Source organism: Equus caballus, chromosome 8 (assembly GCF_041296265.1).
Source record: "Equus caballus isolate H_3958 breed thoroughbred chromosome 8, TB-T2T, whole genome shotgun sequence".
Classification (NCBI taxonomy): Eukaryota; Metazoa; Chordata; class Mammalia; order Perissodactyla; family Equidae; genus Equus; species Equus caballus.
In genome coordinates, this window is record NC_091691.1 from 44779604 (window position 1) to 44798240 (window position 18637).

The following is an 18637-nucleotide window of genomic DNA, read 5'->3' on the forward strand; positions in this document are numbered from 1 at the left end:
TTTCCACAGACCTACAGTGCACTCCTTTCTCCTTTCCACCCTTCAAAGCCCAACCCTTCCCAACCTTTCTCTAAACCTTTCTAAAAACTACCCCCTGAACTGATCTGCTCCTCCCCAGGGACCATCATCTGCACAGTACACGTGGCTCTGTGATCATCATAAGAACTCCCTGTTTTTCTTGTCCAGGACTTCATATTGTCTCCAGAGCACAAATTTTGCACAAAATAGGTCTCAATTTTGTAATCTGTTTGTATTAGTTGGCTTAATTCCCCAGTTATAACTCATAGATGCTGGTCTTTTTATATCCTTTTTCAACCAGTAAACTCTCTTAAACTAGCTTGCTTCTTCTAAGGTCATCTTTTTTTAACTGACATTACACATGTACTATAGAAAATGGTCCTAAACTTTGATTGCTCTGGGAAAATGTTCCTTGAACTCATCACAAAACCAGACTTCAGGAGGAAAATTGAAACAACTGGGTAGGGATTCACATCTCTTTTAACATTACAGAAGCAAGCATTGTCTTTGACTGAAACACATCCTATTTTTCTTGTATTTTTCCTTTCTAGATATTGAAAAAACTGAGGGACACAGATATTTCCTCTTAGTCCCATAACATATCTCTGAAGCCAAAACTGAATTGAAAATAGGCGGCTGTGCCCTTTCAGAGCTTCTGGATTCTAAAATGCTACTAAGTAAAAACAGTACAAAATGTCAAATGCCAAGAAGTGGATAGCAATGCCAAGGGAACCACTTCCTTAATACGTAAACAGAATAAAAGTTCCAAGTAGTCCTAAAGATCTAAATATCTGAAAAGAAGAGAGAAAGTAATTACTTAGGGAAATAAAATCACCAGGAGGGAAGGAAGACTTATAGCCAATGGGATGTGAAGCCAGACGTGAAAGGGAAGAGAAGATGTTAATCCCTGGGATCAGTTCCTCGTGGTTAAAGAATGAGCATCTGACCATGACGTCAAATCTCAGAAAGGTAAAGATGAGTGCACCATAATGATTTTTCAGTAGGTAGAAGGCAGGAAAGTTTTCCTGTCAACAAGGCAAAGAACATTTGAGAAACTTGAGGTTATTGCTATTTTATTCTAAGAAGCCTCATTCTGTTTGGGGACCAGGAGATTTGTCACAAACATTTGTCAAGAGCCCCGATTTACTACATGTGTGAGCCTGGGGATAAACTAAAGGTAAAAATAAAAGCCACCACCTCTTGAAAGTTTACCGAGCTTTAGCAGATGCTCAGCACTCTGTCAGAGGTCACATAGAGGGAGTGAGAGTTAGGACTTCTGGAGCAGGTGGAATAAGACAGGTCTGAATTTGAATCTCATTTCTACATCTTGCCAGCTGTTGACTTTGGGAAAATTACTTGACCTGTGGAAGCCTCGGTTTTCTTATGTGTAAAAGTAAAGATAATAATAACTACCTGACGGAGTTGTCACAAGCGTCAAATAAAATAAGACATGCAAATCACTTAGCTCAATGCCAAGTATGCAGCACAGGCTGCCGATACATAGGATACTATTATTTAAACACATTATTTCATGTAACCTTCACATGCAGCGGTGTAAAGGAATTAGACTCTTGGGCAGGGACGTCACCTCACTACATGGCTCAAGAGATGCAGGGTAGTGTAATAAAGAGCCTGAAATGGGTTCCAGCAAAGGATACAACACAAGTACTCAGACAACTAGGATGGCTGCACATCACTATTGAGCAGCAATCACCACCCTGGGGTGGTCTCAAACCCCAGTGTAGACAATAAGTTTCATAGAATGGTACAAATAATGGCTAGAGGAGTTTAGAGGAGGGAAGAATTACCTACGGAAGGAATCCAACTGTTGTAAAACCTTAGCTTGACCCTAAGCTGGGGAATTTGAGAGCTGAAGGCAGCTGAGACCATTAGGCAGTTCAGGGACAGAAAACGTGAAGGTAGCCTCCAGGTTGACCTCAGTACCTGAGGAATGATAGTAACTAATTAGAATTCTGGTTTTAAGATGGAAGTGGTTAGAGAATAAAGGTGTGAGAATTTTGGGTAGCTGAATTTTAGTCAGAACTTGCAACACGTGGTACCATCACAGAATAGTTGTTCATACTCATTTACTAGAGGTGGAAGTGAATCTTACCTGGTCTGCAGGTGAAGCAGAAAAAACAAAAACCATGAAAAAATGGCAGGCTTATATGGAGTAGGAAATTCTACAGAGCAGATTGTAATGATGCAGTCTGCCTGTTGCCTGCCCGCCCATCTATGGTTTGTAGGTTGATTCCTCACACTATGTGGTGAAACAGATTGGGTGGTATAAATTGCAGGTGAAGTACGCGATGAGGAGGTGGTCAATAGCTGGAAGTAGGACACACTTAAGGAGACACAGAGGACATCCCCCTCGACCCCTTGGAAGATGGCTATGAACAGGAAGAGCAGTGAATGGAGACCACTCGTCAGGCTAGTTTTGCCTTTAGAGTAACTAACACTTAGAGAGTCACTCTTGCAAGGAATCTCCACAGGCGTCATTATGTTTATTCTTCTTCCGATCCTTGCTAATGTGCCAACCACAGCCTGTCCTTCCTGCCATTTGTGGTCTGAAACATAACTTCGTTATGATCAAAGTCTCAGGCCTAGAGTTATGACGCCTGCCCTGGCCCCAGAGTGATGGAATTCAGGGAGGGGAGACAGTGGGAAGAGAGAGGATTCTGAGAACAATGCCAGTGGCTGAGGGAGATCAGCTTCCACCGTCCTGCAGAGAAGGCTCAAACCAGAGAAAGTCCCCACTGAGGGAGCCTGACTGATGAGAAAATAGCCTGATGTGTGAGTTACCAGAACCTCCCTAAAACACCTCAACCCCATAATGCCAAGAAGGACTGACTCAGACAGCTTCACCCCCAGGAGGAAGGTGTTCTGCTGCAGCAAATGAAATGAAACAGACAGCTGCAAGTGTCTATTGAGCAGCAAGGCACATTACAAGCTAATTCCAGTGGGTCTTAAATCCCAGCCCCAGACCCTGTCTTGCCCTTGTGTGGACCCTGACTTCTGACCGTCAACCAAGATTTAGTCTACTTTGCTGTCATCAAAGACAGCTTTTGTCAGATAGAGAAGTTTGAACCCTGGGATAAGGTCATAAAGAAGCCCAGTGAAGCTAATGTGTGGCAATCCTAATGTCTGACCACATGCCAAAAGAGCCACCCCGTCCTCCTCAGACTGAGAAGGCCTACAAATGTGAGTCCCAATTTTTGCCAAGTGGTCTCTTCCAAAGGAGACATGACGAATAAGGAGAAAATTAGGACAAGCTGGGACAGGGGCAAGATATTCTACCTAAGCACACCCAGGATGACACAAACAAAGCACGGGAAACATCATGTAGAGAGAAACCAGTGAAAATCACAAGAGAGCAAAAGCAGCCCACTGGTACAACAGTCCTGAAAGCCTGGTGGAGTCCTGGAATCAGTCCTCAGGGGCAAGAGGAGACCTCACCTCCTGATCCTCCAGAGGCACGACCCTAACAGCTCTTAAAGTGAGGAAACTGTGCCTTTCATTCCATCTCCATATTTAAGACTTATTCATTTTTTATTCAACAAAAATGTTTTGAGTAGCTACTGTGTGTAGCACACTGAGCTTAAGCAATATTAAATATATGCATATTAGATATAATATTAAATATACATATGTACTTTAATATACATATGTTACTGTTAAATGTGTATGTAAATCCTTTGTTATTATCATACAAACGTATTTACTGTGAATTTTTGTATGCGTTATTTTGTGAAATAAAATTCTTTATTAACTAATCCTTCCACAAGCCACATTCTTACAATAATACAAGGACAAATAATGTTCATAACAATGGTCTTAAAGCCCAATAAGATGTTGAAAATATTAACAGTACTTTGAGATTATCAAAGAATGATATAACACATTATATTTTAATATATCTATTATGTATTAGTCTGCTCGGGCCATCATAACAATACACAGACTGAGTTGCTCAAACGACAGAAATTTATTTTTCACAGTTTTGGAAACTGGAAATCCAAAATCAAGGTGCCGTCAGGATTGGTTTCTGGTGAGAGCTCTCTTCCTGGCTTGCAGATGGCTGCCTTCTCACTGTGTCGTCACATGGCCTTTCCTCTATGTGGTTGGGGAGAAAGAGATATCTCTGGTGTCTCTTTCTTTATAAGAAGAGAAACTTCTTATAAGGACACCCAGTCACACTGGGGGGTTAGCACTTCAACATATGAATTTGGGGAGAGGGGAGTAGGGAAGGAACAATTCAGTCCATAACATACTATAATACAAAGAAAGTCATAATCCATCCTATCCATAGCATCCATGGGAAGGAAATTAACATCAAGTATGTGCCATTTATAAGATATGTTTAATTATGGCCAATTTATCTGAGGCGATAAAATTAGTAACCAGAGAACTAGTGACCAAACATAGATCTGACTCCAAAATCTGTCATTTTTACCATTCAAACTAAGATAATTTATTGTGAAAATGGTAGCAATTTTTCTATGCCCTTTGCAGTATGACTTTGAAGCTCTTCTCATCAAGAAGTGGAGACTATTCCCCCACCCCTTGAATCTGAGTGGTCTTAAGACTTGCTTTTGTCGGCAGAATGTGGGGGAAGTGATGATGTGCCATCTCAGAACTCTGCCATTGCCACGTAAACAAGCCCGAGTTAGCCTGCTGGAAGATAAAAGACAATGTGGAGGAGAGCCATGCTGAGGCCAGCTGAAGCCATCCTAGACCAGCCTACAGCCAGCAACCCCCAACATCTGAGAAAGCCCAGCCAAGATCTGCAGATCCATCTATCTGACCCATAACTGTGCAAACTCATGAGGGAGCCTAGCCAAGACCAGGAGAACTGCTCAGTAATAAACACTTACTGTTCGAAGACACTGAGTTTTGGGGTGGTTTGATATGCGTTAATAGATAACTGATGCATAGTCTATCTTTCCTTGAATTCTAATTCCCTGAGGATCACCACAGGATTGTAGTATATGGTAACTTTCTGCTTGCCAGTGTATCTACCTAATCATAATATTGCATTCCCCAACCTCTAGGCATCCAAGACATGATTGTTAGGACTGTTCATGTAAGCACAGCGTTTACTTATGGCTAGGATAGAGGGTCTCCAGAAAATAGAATGATCAGTGGATACAATTAACTCTGGGAATGCTTCCTAAAAGTCAGTGTAAATTTTAGTAGGCTTCTAAATAATTTGTTGTGGTCCTGGAGCTGGAAGCCCCAGATTCTGGTGCTTTCTCCTTCTCCAAGTCCACCATCAAAAAGTAGCCGTAGTGAAACGGAGATTAACAAGCTACACCATCCAGCCCACACATTTAAGGCCCACATGCAGCAATGGAACATCTGATATCATGGTCCTCTGTGCGCATCACAACAGAAGTGGGCAGTCAAAGACTTGGCGTGGAAGAAGAGAACGAGAGTCCAGAAGCCCAAGTCGTAATTCTAGTTCCGCCTCTACCCAGCTGTATGACCCTGGGCATGTCACTTTAAGTTCTTTGAAGCTGGTAAACAAAATGGTTGAATTTGAACATTTCTGGGGACTTTTCTGTTTTAATTCTCTATAGTTTCTAAATCTCTATTCTAAATTGTCTTTTAAAAATATTTCAATTTTCCACCAAACTTTATCTCACAAAAGTCCTTTTTGTTGTCTCTTGTATTTTTCTTGCACAAATAAAAGGGGCAAACATCTATTGGCAGCTTACAAGCTGCCAGGCACTGTTCTAAGCCCCTTACACAGACTATTTCCTCTAGTCCTCATGACATCCCTAGAAGATCAACACTCTCATTATCATCCCCATGTCACAGGTAAGGAAACTGAGACTTAGAGAACTAAGTTGTCCACCTTCTAATTTGTCCAAGAACTAATTTGTCCAAGTTCTCATGAACACCAAGTTGCACAATACACTTATAAACCAATTAGCATGGCTCTAGAAGCCAAAATGTACCACTGTATGGAGATGCCCCTCTCTCCATACTGCCCCCACAAGCCACACCATAAGCATGTAGGTTGTACCTTGAGGAATTATTTGTCTATGATTCTATAACATAAGGAGAGGAGACAAGAAAAATGAAAAATTTCAGTAGAAAGTAATTTTTTTATATAGCTGGAGAGAGATAGAGTGAGAAAAGATGATTGACGAACAATGGGATAACCAATCCTCAAGCTCTAAAAACAACACCCAGAAAATGACCAGCATTTTTTGCCTTTGGCATTTGTTTTGTTTTATCAAATATTTGTAAATATTTAAACATAATCTTTACTGCACATTGGAAAAAGTGATATAATTATAACATCAAACAATGAATTCCTTGAGGACAGAGAAATATTATACCCTGGTAAATAGATCTCCAGTGAGTATTTGTTGAATGAATGTTTCTTTAACAATGTTGTTCATGTGACAACATGGAGATTGTGCATAACTACAACTTTCGCAGCACCCTTCTTACTCCCAATCTTCAGGGCCTCCAGGTCCTTAGATGGACTGGACACTTTGCCACTTAGGGAAAGAATCTACCAAATTTTCACCATCATTACTGCCACCAGCCCAGCACTGAGGCCAGAGTTGCCCTTAACTTCTGGTTGATGATCCCTGCATTTGATTGCAATTGATGTTTAAGATTTATAGAATTCCCATATTCGCTCATTTTTTTTTCTAAAAGAAAATCATTGGGAATTTCATAATTGTAAGCCTCTGAGGTATATAATATGTGAATAGGCATAATTCCTGTCAAAACGAGCATTCTAAATGCTACAGAGTCTGTGGAGGGAAGTCGAGTTTGAATCAGAGTACTCGAGGCAGGTCGTCCCAGGTGAGTGAGGATAAATAAGTTTGTTACTACATAAAAGTGCACATCTGCCCACACACTTTTGCCCAGCAGCTGCAGCCACATTCTCTCTCCAACTTAGCAAGAGGCATTCTTGTGAAATCAAGGACAAAGATCAGATTCACACAAGACAATAGTTCTAAATGATTCTAAATTACACCAAATTGGTATAATTATGAATCCAAATTATTTTCCATTGTCTGAAAGGAGTTAGAGGGTTTGTGGAGAACAAGGCAAGAAGGAAATTAGTTATTCCAAGAGTTATTCTGCTGTTATTCTAAGAGTTTCAACTGGAAAATTTCATTTATACAAAGCAAGAATAACTGTTTTGTAATGAACTTATGGAGGCTTATGGAGAAGAGGTGGGTGGCACCAGGTGCTAAATTAAAACATCCTCATCCTCAATAGTACAAACATGTTAGTTTTCTGCCAAAATGTTGACATTCTTCTGGTGCTGGCCTCAGGGTAGAAGTAGTAAAGTGAACCCCCATAAATCTTCGCTTACATCCAGTGGGGATCTTGATTTTTCACTTTCAACCATGTCTATACACATAGAACCAATAGAGATCCCTGTCCTTCCCCATAGTTCAACACTTAATTGATTCAGCCTAGCTTCAGAGTTAACTATGAACATAACCAAAATGAGCAGATTTTGCTCGCTAAGATTCAGTTTTCAACTAATATAGAACCATATGCAACTGAAATAAGAAAAGTGCTCTTTTCAATGCTGAGATCCAGATTGGTTCTGGATCCAACCCTATCGGTCTCTTCCATTCTCCGTGTTTGTGATTTATTCTCAGGACATTATATTTTGTGTGTGCTTTCTTTCAAATGATAATACTTTCCATACTTTTCAAAGATTTTTCCTCTAAAATGGATCACAAGTCTCAAATTGATCAAATTCAGATTTTATGGTTTTACATTCAACATTTGAGATCTCCAAAACGTGTAATTATTCAGTTCCAAAAACATACTCAAATATGCCCTACCTGCCTCCATTCTCTAGTTTTTAAATCTAGTTCTTTTTGCAATCCCCTCCTAGTCATCAGCGCTTTCCATTTTAAATTCATAGTTGAGAATTTCTAGCATTAAGTGAAATTCTCAGAGAAGAAAATTACTTCTAGTGTAGATTATCTATTACTGCATGACAGATCCTCCCGAAATTTAGCGGATTAAAACAAAAAGAGTCATTTATTTGCTCATAGTTTTGCAATATGCTTTGCTTTTTGAGCTGTGAGCACCTTTGATTTTTTCTGTTCTGGCATCAGTTACAGTCGCTCAGCTGGGGCTGTAGTGACCACTTCCGAGATGACTCACATAAGTGGCTGGCAAGTTGGTGCTGGCTATTGGGGAGCTAAGCAGGAGCCATTGGCTTGGGGGGGCCTCACTTTTCTTTCATGTTGGCCTCTTCGTGTAACTGCTAGAGCTTCCTCCCAGCATAATGGTTTTCTCAAAAAGGAAGAATCAGAAGCTACAGGTATTCTTTAAATATTAACTCAAAAGTTCCAAAACTCACTTCTTCCACATTTTTATTGGTCAAAGCCATCATGGACCTACCCCAGAATCAAGGAGAGAGACATAAGCTCCCAATGAGAAAAGCATCGTATGCATATGGGGAAGAGTGGAATTTTTTAGCTTATTTTTGCACCTTAGCTCTCACAGTCTGCTCTCTAGCCACAACAATCCAAGTCTTTACTATACAAAAAATACGCTATCCCCTCCCAAGATCCCAAACATCTTGCTCTCGCAAAAGTATGAGCTCAAATTTCAGGATCTTGTGATCCAGACCACAAGATAAGGCTCCTCCATTGTGGTTCCTTGGGCACAAGTTCTTGGATCATTTATCTCAATTTGAAGACTTAGGAACTAAGTTATCACACCAAAAATGGAACAAGCAGAGGATCATTGCTGTCATTCCTCCCATTCCAAAGGGAAAGGGAAGGGAAGAAACACATAGTCACTGGTCCAGAGCAATTGTGAAATCCAGCTGGATTCCTTGACTAGGGCCCAGTGCTGCTGCCTGGAAGTAGTTCTCTGTGATTCTTAGCTTCAACCTATGAATCATCCTTCTTTCCTTATAAGAAATGACCTGTGTTGTAGTTGAGAAATTTCTTAGCCTGCTTTCTACCTGTAGAGCTGCAAGGCCCAGAGTCCCCTTTTTATTATAAACTGTCTTTGTCCCTGTCAGTCCAAGATGATACAGTTCCTTTAAAACCTTTGTGAGTTTCTTATGTATAATATTAGACAAAAGTCACAATTAGACTCCATTAGACAAAAGCCATGCCACATATTTTTTCTGATATAGGGATTTCTTTCCCTTGAGCTCCACATGAGAACAACATGGGAGAATGTCTTTGAGATTCTTAGAAACCTAATTGTCTAGTTGACAGGTGTACAAGACACCCTCTTGATATTATCAGAAGAATTTTTGTCTAGCTTAAAGACACTACCTTAAATCTCTTGTCTCTGATCTAAGGCTACCTCACTCTAAGGGCACATTATGCTGGAAGTGCTCTGGATTTTATCTTTGCTCTAAAGCCATTTATTACTTTTAGAATATCTTGCTATCTGGAGCGGCTGGGAATGAGAAACTGTTTTATTTCCAACACAGTAAGTTCTGAATCCTTTATATTTTCTCTAAATTCTGCTTGAAAATTAAATAGTTGCCCTCTAACTCATCTAGCTTCTCCTATACTTTGTTTTAGACAGCCGAAAGAAGCCAGTAGGCACTTCGAAAATTCTGCTTTGAAATCTCCTTAGTGAGACCCATGAGTTTGCTAGGTATCCAGTCTAACTTCCGTGCTGCCGAAGCCCGCAGTTTCAACAAATATTCCGTCACCATAGAACACAAGACCCCTTTTCCTCAGTCTTCTTATGAAAATTTTCTCCCTATCCTTCAAGCCTTCAGTAATAACCTCTTTGGAAATCCTCAGGCCTCTGCCTGTTGCTCAGACTCAAAGTCACATTTTTTAGGTTTCTGGCTACTGAGAACCCCATTTTTAGCTACAAAATTATTCTTCACTCAGTGTTCAATCAGAGATGCAAAGCCAGTATGAGTATTATGAGATAACAGAAGTCTTGTAGGAATTAGATCCTATAAAATTGTGGTAAAAGCTGGAGACATAGGAATTTGAAAGGGAGAGTTGGACAATCAGAGTGAAGTCACCAAGCAGCCCTCTTGAAGCCAGCATGTCAGGTTACCAGAGCAGGGTCACCAAGGAGAACAGGCAGGGAATGGATGGCAAGCTTGGTCTCTGCATCTGACCTAACCGTGGGCCTGGTCGCGGAGGACAGCCTGACCAGCAGTCCAGAAGAGGACCTGACACCAAGTGAAAGCGACTGGGACAAAAAGGGGTCTATTGGCACCTGTGTCGCTCACTGCCTCTGACCAGGATGGCCTTCAGAACATCACAGCTCCTGCTTGCTTCTGCCTGCTCAATTCCAAGCAACTTTCTCTTTTAGCCAACTCTGATCTGGAATCATACCATGAAGGGGATTCTGCAAAATGTAGTTTGTTGTAGCACAGAACACTTCACTTCCAAAACCAATGAGATCTGGATATATGTGAAAGTTTAAAAATGTTCTCTAGACTATATGCACCTCTGCATATCAAAAGTGTTCTCAGTAGTAACCAGTTTATTTCTCTTGTTTTGTTTTGTTTTGTTTTGTTTTGTTTTGTTTGTGTAGTGAGGTAATCCTTGGGGAAAAAAATACAAAAGAAAATCTTGACCAGCAGATGAGGTACATGGAACTTTCTTGGATGTGCTAAAATGTGTATAGAAAATTGTCCATCTTCAAATTTTGTCACTACCATAAAAAAGAAAGACCTAAAATTTGTATATGATGACCTTAGGCCAACTTTACTTTTGTGGTCTGGTTTTTATATTATATAGCCAATCCTACCAAGGGAAATTGCAGTGGAATTGGGTGAAGGAAAGGAATGGTGTGCTAGTCATGTTTTCCTCTTCTTAAATGCAGGTGGGATCGTGTCCCTTCGTCACTGGAAGTCTTTCAGGGACTACCCTCGTCTGAGTTCTGTCCAGCCTTGACCCCGCTGCTCCTTCCTCAGCTCCAGCTGTGTGGCTCAGAATTGCTGGGTTCTTCATGTGCTCCCAGGGCCCCCGCTCTGTCTGTGCTCCTTTCCCTCCCGGGGTGCCTTCCCATCCTCCGCAGCCCTCATTTATTCACTACACCCCCTTTCTGCCTGGAAGATGGCTATTCTTCACTCCAGATCCTGCTCCACATCACTTCCAGGAAACGTTTCCTAGATCCTGCAGCCCCTCATGCAGAACGGATCTAATTACTTCTGTTTCTGCTCTCAGGGTGCTTAACACATGCCTATTTTGTGGTGCATGTTACATTGTAGTAGAATGTGTACTTTGTCTGACTTCAGACCTAGCTAATGAGCTCCCATGGATCTATGAGTCTTGTTCTTCCTTGTATCCCCAGCCATGGGACAAGACTGGCACATAGATCTTCATAAATATGGTCAAATATGGATGTGCTGATAGGCAGGTAGTGGGATGAAAGCATAAATGAGAACATATGTGAGTAAATTAGTAAACATTTCCCCTGAGCTTTGCCCTGTTTCTTACTGCCAACTAAATACCATCCAGAATTAATGTGAGACCCTTAGATGACCAGTAGAGTTGGGGCGAGGAGCAGGTGGTCTCCGTGATTACCCAGATTCCTTGAGCAGTAGTTCTTGGGAAATTACAAACGGCAGTCAGGCAGACACAGCGTGACAAATCTAATGGCAAAACCCACAATTCTACCAGAAAGACAGATGTGTGAGTGTTCCCCTCCCACCCTAGATTACCTCCATGCTGTGCAATAAATGTACTGCATTTGTCACGCATTGGGACTGAGCTGCCTTCTTCTATTATGTGACTCCTCTGGCTGAAGCTGGCACCACTGAGAGATGCGTTTCCATAAACCAACTGGTGAAAAGATGGGATATGCAGAATCTTAAAAGTCCTGCCATTCACTGATTCAGACATCACTCTCTATCGTACCCCTCTTCCCAGCCATGTACTCACATACACACGCTCACACACAAACACATTCACACAGCGTTTTCTTCCTTCGACATCCACTCAGTCAAAAATTAGGCAAACCAGAGGAAGGAAACCCTGAAGGTCTGGACACAGAACACTCCTACAGGTCCTGGTGCACAAATGGGAAACAATGAGTCGAGACAAATCCCGTCCTCCACTGTCAGTTTTTTATTTTATTTTATGTTTTGCTTGAGGAAGATTGTCCCTGAGCCAACATCTGAGCCAATCCTCCTCCATTTTTTATGTGGGATGCCCGCACAGCACGACTGATGAGTGGAGTACGTCCGCACCCAGGATCCAAACCTGCGAACCTGGGCCACCAAAGTGGAACTCACAGAACCTCAACCAATCAACCCCAGGGCAGTCCTCTTACTTTTTATTTATTTTATAAATAAAATCTACCATCGTTTTGAAGAAAAAAAACATTTTAAAACTATATAGAACAAAAAGAAAACTTATTTCATCACCCCTTCCACCTCCCCCATACATAAACCCTTCTCCCTATTAGTATCTACCATTAAGATTTTGGTATCAGGGCCGGCCCATGGCTAAATGGTTAAGTTTGCACGCTCTGCTTTAGCGGCCAAGGGTTTTGCCAGTTCGGATCCTGGGCACAGACATAGCACCACTCGTTAGGCCATGTTGAGGTGGCGTCCCACATGCCACAACTAGAAGGCTTTGGTATCATGACATATTCTATGTATATTTAGATACATACATATAGACATATGTTTTGAATGCAAATGTAAACAAATTATACATAGTTATGCAACTTGTTCTTTTCACTTAAAAATTCTTTCTATTTAAAGAGGTGTGGATTTACATAATTCTTTTTTTCATTCCCTTCCCTTCATACCCTCTTCTACATAGTCATATACTCATAGATACACACACACATATATATTTAGTTTTCATTGTTTGTTTTACCAATTTTGTAACATATTACATATTTTCTGCATCTTCCTTTTCTAACCCAACAATATCTCACGAAAATCAATTAGTTTAGCTCTAGTTCATTCTTTTTAATGGCTGGATTATTCCATTCCAAAATGCCATAAACATTCCACAGTGTGGACATACCATAAACCATTTCTCACTTGGTATATGTGACTTTTCTGTTTGTTGTCATTGCAACCAACGCTGCAATCAATACCCTTGTATACACATCCTTAAATATTAGCATTTCTATTTATATGTTATACATTCTCAGGAGTGAGCTCACCAATCCAAGGATATATTGTATTTTATTTTAAAAGATAATGTTAAATTCATTTCTCGAAATACTATAATAGTTCTAATTTCCTCTATCAATGTGAATATCCTTTCCACATATTTTTCTCAGGAATAGAAGTTATAATCCTTTTTTCCTTTTTTTTTTTGGTGAGGAAGATTCACTCTGAGCTAACATCCATTGCCAATCTTCCTCTTTTTCTTGCTTGAGGAAGATTGGCCCTGAGCTAACATTTGTGCCAGTCTTCCTCTGCTTTGGACATGGGATGCCTCCACAGCAGGGCCGACGAGTAGAATAGGTCTGTGCCCAGGATCCGAACATGTGAACCTTGCCCATGGAAGCAGAGTGGACAAAACCTTAACCACTTGACCACAGGGTCATTCTGAGAAGTTATAATCATTTTTAATTCTCACCAACCTAATTGGTGAGAAGTTAAATGTCATTGTTACTTTATTTTCCATTTCCCTGACCAACACTAAACTGAACCTTTTGCATATTTATTGATTTCTTAGATATGCTTCTCTGTGATTGGCCTTTTTATAATCTTTGACCCCCTTCTTATTTCATCATTTGTCTTTTTATTACCAGTTTGTACAATATTTTTTTTGTGAGGAAAATTAGCCCTGAACTAACTGCTGCCAATCCTCCTCTTTTGGCTGAGGAAGACTGGCCCTGAGCTAACGTCTGTGCCCATCTTCCTCTACTTTTATGTGGGACGCCTGCCACAGCATGGCTTTTGCCAAGCGGAGCCATGTACACACCCAGGATCCAAACTGGCAAACTCTGGGCCACCAAAGCAGAACGTGCACACTTAACTGCTGCACCACCAGGCCGGCCCCTGTACAATATTTTTATATTCATTTATTCATTCAACAAATTTATTAAATGCGTGCTAGAGTCAGGCACTCTTCTAGTCACTAAGGAAACATAAAAATTGCTGCCTTCAGGGAGCTTCCACTCTAATGTGAGAAGACAGACAGTCAGTCAATCAATCAATCAGCAAAATGCATATTGTGTCTGATGAGGTCAGTGCTGTGGAGAAACACAAGGCTAGAATAGAGCCAGGAAGCCCCTGAGCAAAGTCCCTTTATCTCACTTATGCAGTGAAAGTATTTTGATCCAAAATTATAATTTGTCATTTTACTTCATGGAATCTTTTGTCTTACAATGTTACTGAGGTCAAATTCTCTTTGAATACATTTATAGCCTCTACGTTTCTTGATCTGACTGAAAAAAACTAACAAAATTCAGTCCACACTTACTGTTTTCTTGATTAATCTCAGATATTTATTATTCCATACGAATTTTATCATTTTATGCAATTCAAAAAATTGGGATTTTAATTGGAATTACATTAAACTTATTTATTAATTTTGAGGTCACTGCCAAGTTTACAATGTCTTCACATCTAAGAACATAGCAGATAAGTTTATACTTTCCTATCTTGCCTTATCCTTCAAAAAGTCTTGTACTTTTCTCCATATAGTATCTATAGTTTAGCATTAAATTTAATTCCTAATAATTTCCTCATTTTTTATGCTATGAATTGGAATTATTTTTCCTATCTCAATTTATTACTTATTTTTGCTGGCTAACAACAAAAAAACTGTTTCATATTTATCTTTTATCCAATCCCCTCACCAAAATGCCATAATAATTTTATTAAGATTTTATTATTGAATTTTTTATGTATAAAATATTAGCAAAAGCAAATAATTTGATCTCTTTCAATATTTTACTATCTTCTCTTATCCCACTAGCTAGGCCTACTACAACAATGTTGAAATATAATGAAGATAGTTGGCATCTTGTTCCCAAATAAGAGGTTATAATTATTGTGGCAAAGAAAAAGGTGTATGGTGAAACCAAGACATGGATCATGAAACTTTCTCTCTTAATACATATCACTTTGGCTCATATTTCATGGGCCAAGGCAAGTCGTGTGGGAATACAATCTTCTCACAGAGAAGAGTTAGTAGGGGGTGCCATAGAAAAGAGCAGAAAATATTTTGAAAAATAATACAATCTACCACATCAGTCAGCAAACCAAAGCTTGCTGGCCAAATTCTCTTTTTGTGCAGCCTTTGAGCTAAAACTGGTTCTTAGATTTTTCAATTGTTAAAAAAAATTAAAAAGAAGAATGATATTTCATGAGACATGAAAATTATATGAAATTCAAATGTTCATGTCCATCAGTAAAGTTTCATTGGAGCACAGCCATGCTCATTCCTTTACGTGTTTCCTGCGGCCACTTCCTCATTACAACACGAGAGTTGAGTGTTATGACAGAGACCAATGGGCCTCAAAGCCTAAAATATTTACAACCCGGCTTTTTACATAAAAAGTTTGCAAACCCCTGTTCTATATAATATTTAAGAAATTTCCTTCTATGATTACTTGGGCTTTTTATAAGTAATGTTAGCTCTTTTTTTAATGTCTTTTCAACATTTAACGACACAATTTTTTTCTTTAATATGCTGATATAATAAATTACATTACCTTATTTCTTGATATCAAGATAAACCCTACTTAATCACCATGTATTATTCTTTTCATTTACTGCTAGATTCTATTTGCTAATATTTTAAATATATTTTGCCTTTATACTCATGAGGAAAAGTGGTCTACAATTCTACATTTTTATGACTTTATAATGTTTTGTTGTTATAGCTCTACTAGCTTCAAAAACATAAGATGAAATTAATATCTATCATTTCTAATGGTCTATATTAGTTTAGATAACATTGGAATTATCTGTTGCTTAAAGATTAAAGTTTAGCTGTAAAACATTTGCTTCTTGTACCTGTTTAACAGGAGAAGTTTTGTTTCTACCACGTTTCTCACTCTATTTCTTCTATAATAATCCAATTTATTTAAATCTCTACTTCTTGGGTGAATTTTGGTAGCACATTTTCTCATGTTCCAGAATCGAATTCCTATACTAGAATGAAGTCTCTTGCCATAAAACTGCACGTTTGTCTCTTTAACTCTTTACTACTCTTTTCCTTATTTGTTGCCTCTACTCATTCCTTGATCTTGCATGCTTTTTTCTGCCCTCTTTTTTTTCTTAGTTTGATTCAAAAAGGGGTTTTAAAAGCTCATGACCCACTCAGACACACACTGCGCAATCAACCTCTTAGCTCAGGTAAATGAGACATTTTGACATTTCAAATGGTGAAGTTGACACAACTGTCCTACGCCTTCCTCGTATCTCATGAAGATACACCATTGGCTGATGGCTCAGTAGAGACACCAACACAGACTGAGGCCCTGTTGGCTCAAGGGGTCTGGCATGTCCTTCCTCTTGGCTTTGCATTCCTCAGCAACCCAAAGGGCCACTTTATAGACATCTCAGCCAATAGACCACATTCTTACTGCCTGGTCACCCAAATTTTGAATCTTTAACTGGGCCCTGGGCCTAGAAAGTTTTCAGTGCAACATTTAGAAAACAATGCAGGATGGAGAGGCCTTCAAAGCTTGAGTTTTTCCAAACAGCAAGTCTGATCATCGGTTACCAAAGCTCTTAATCATGTTTACCATTTCTACTCTTTTTTAATTTCTATTTTATCCTCATTGATTCCATTTTTTAATTTTGTGCATTTTTCTCATTTCTTAAGATGAGTACTGGGTCCCTCTGTTTTCACCCTCTCTTCTTTAATGACAAAGATATATAAAGCTTTAAATTTTACTCTCTGTCCCCTGAGTCTTAAAATGAAGTGTTCTCCTTTTCATTGTTTTCTAGATGAGTTTGTAACTTGGTTTTAATTTCCCTTGATGGCTTTTTCTTAATTTCTGAATAATCAAGATTTGTTTGGTCATCTTATAACTATTTTTAATTTTATTGGATTATGAACTAACCAAACAAAGCCAGTTTTATTGGATTATCTACTGACATGATTTGAAAAACTGTTTCATGACTATATGAAAATGTATATTTTCTATGCTTGGGATACAAAGTTTTATTTATACCCACACATATACTCACTTATATCTACATATTTGCACACACACATCATGCATACACACATAAAAAGCACAGGTAGTCAAATTTACTTTTTACATTATTTGAGTCTTTTTTTGCTTAGTGGAACTATTCAAGTTTAGAAAGAATAGTGTTAAATTCCCCAAAATGATTATTATTCAAGTTACGAATAATATTATTATTTTCAAATTTTCCTTGTGATGCCAATAGCTTTTCCATTCAGCTGGTATTTTTGTTTTGTCTATACAGATTTTTGAGTATTACATCATCTTCATTGTTCCTTTCTTCACTGGATAACAACATCCTTCTTCGTCTTCTTAAAACTATTCACAAGTCCTACATTGTCTCATACTAATAAAGTCACAGCTGTTGCCTGTGTATTTGCATTTACATGGTACCTATTTTCCCAGCATTTTACTTTCAGCTCTTATTTAACGTTCCTCTTAGATGTGATTCTTTTCACAATGTATATCTGGGTTGGTGTTTTTTATCCCAAACTTGCTGTCCTCGTTTTTTTTGTTGTTTCGTTGTTTGTTTTTTTTTTTTGAGGAAGATTAGCCCTGAGCTAACTGCTGCCAATTCTTCTCTTTTCCCTGAGGAAGACAGGCCCTGAGCTAACATCATGCCCATCTTCCTCTACTTTATACGTGGGACGCCTACCACAGCATGGCATGCCAAGCGGTGCTGTGTCCGTACCCGGGATCGGAAGCGGGGAACCCTGGGCCGCCAAAGCGCAACGTGTGTACTTACCCGCTGCGCCACCGGGCTGGCGCCTCTGTCCTCGTTTTTATCAGGACTCTTCAGAGAGCTCCTGGGGAGCATGCGTACACCACTCATTTGGTTTCTTCTTCCTTACTTTAGATATGCTATTCACTTAAATTTGTGGTCATCTCTTTTTCTGTTTTCTTACATTGGCTGATTTGGTCAACTGACTATCCTTCTCATTTTTAAATTTAATTTAGAAGCTCCTCAGTAATTTTTAATTCTACTCCTTGTTCCTTCCCTTTCTCAACATTCATTTTTCAACTATTATATGAAAACAAGATCCAAATATCTCCCTTTCTAAGATCTTTTATTCCGCATGTCTTCTTCTCCCTCTCCTTGGTTAAAAAGATTATTAAAATGCCTTTATTCCTCAGATCTTACACCCAAAATGCTTGGATTTGGCTGGCATAGTTTGCTATTTTTAGTCGCAGACTATTCAGCTTCCCCATGTGATGATCATGCTGTCATGCTCTGGCCTAACCAGACTAATACAGTGTGTCTCCCTCCACAGAAACGTACTGGATCAGTAACACAGCCACAGAGCTCACACGGCCCCCAGACTGCACACCACATGCATGCCCATGTGCACACATTCACATTCCGGTTTAGTCCTTGACAACCTGATTTTGGATCTCATGCAGGTGCGTGGGCCCAGCTTCACAATGTAGGGTCTATAGTCTTTCATGCCCTCAACTATATAACCACCATCTCTGCCTACTTCAAAGCTACCAGCTGCTAGCTACT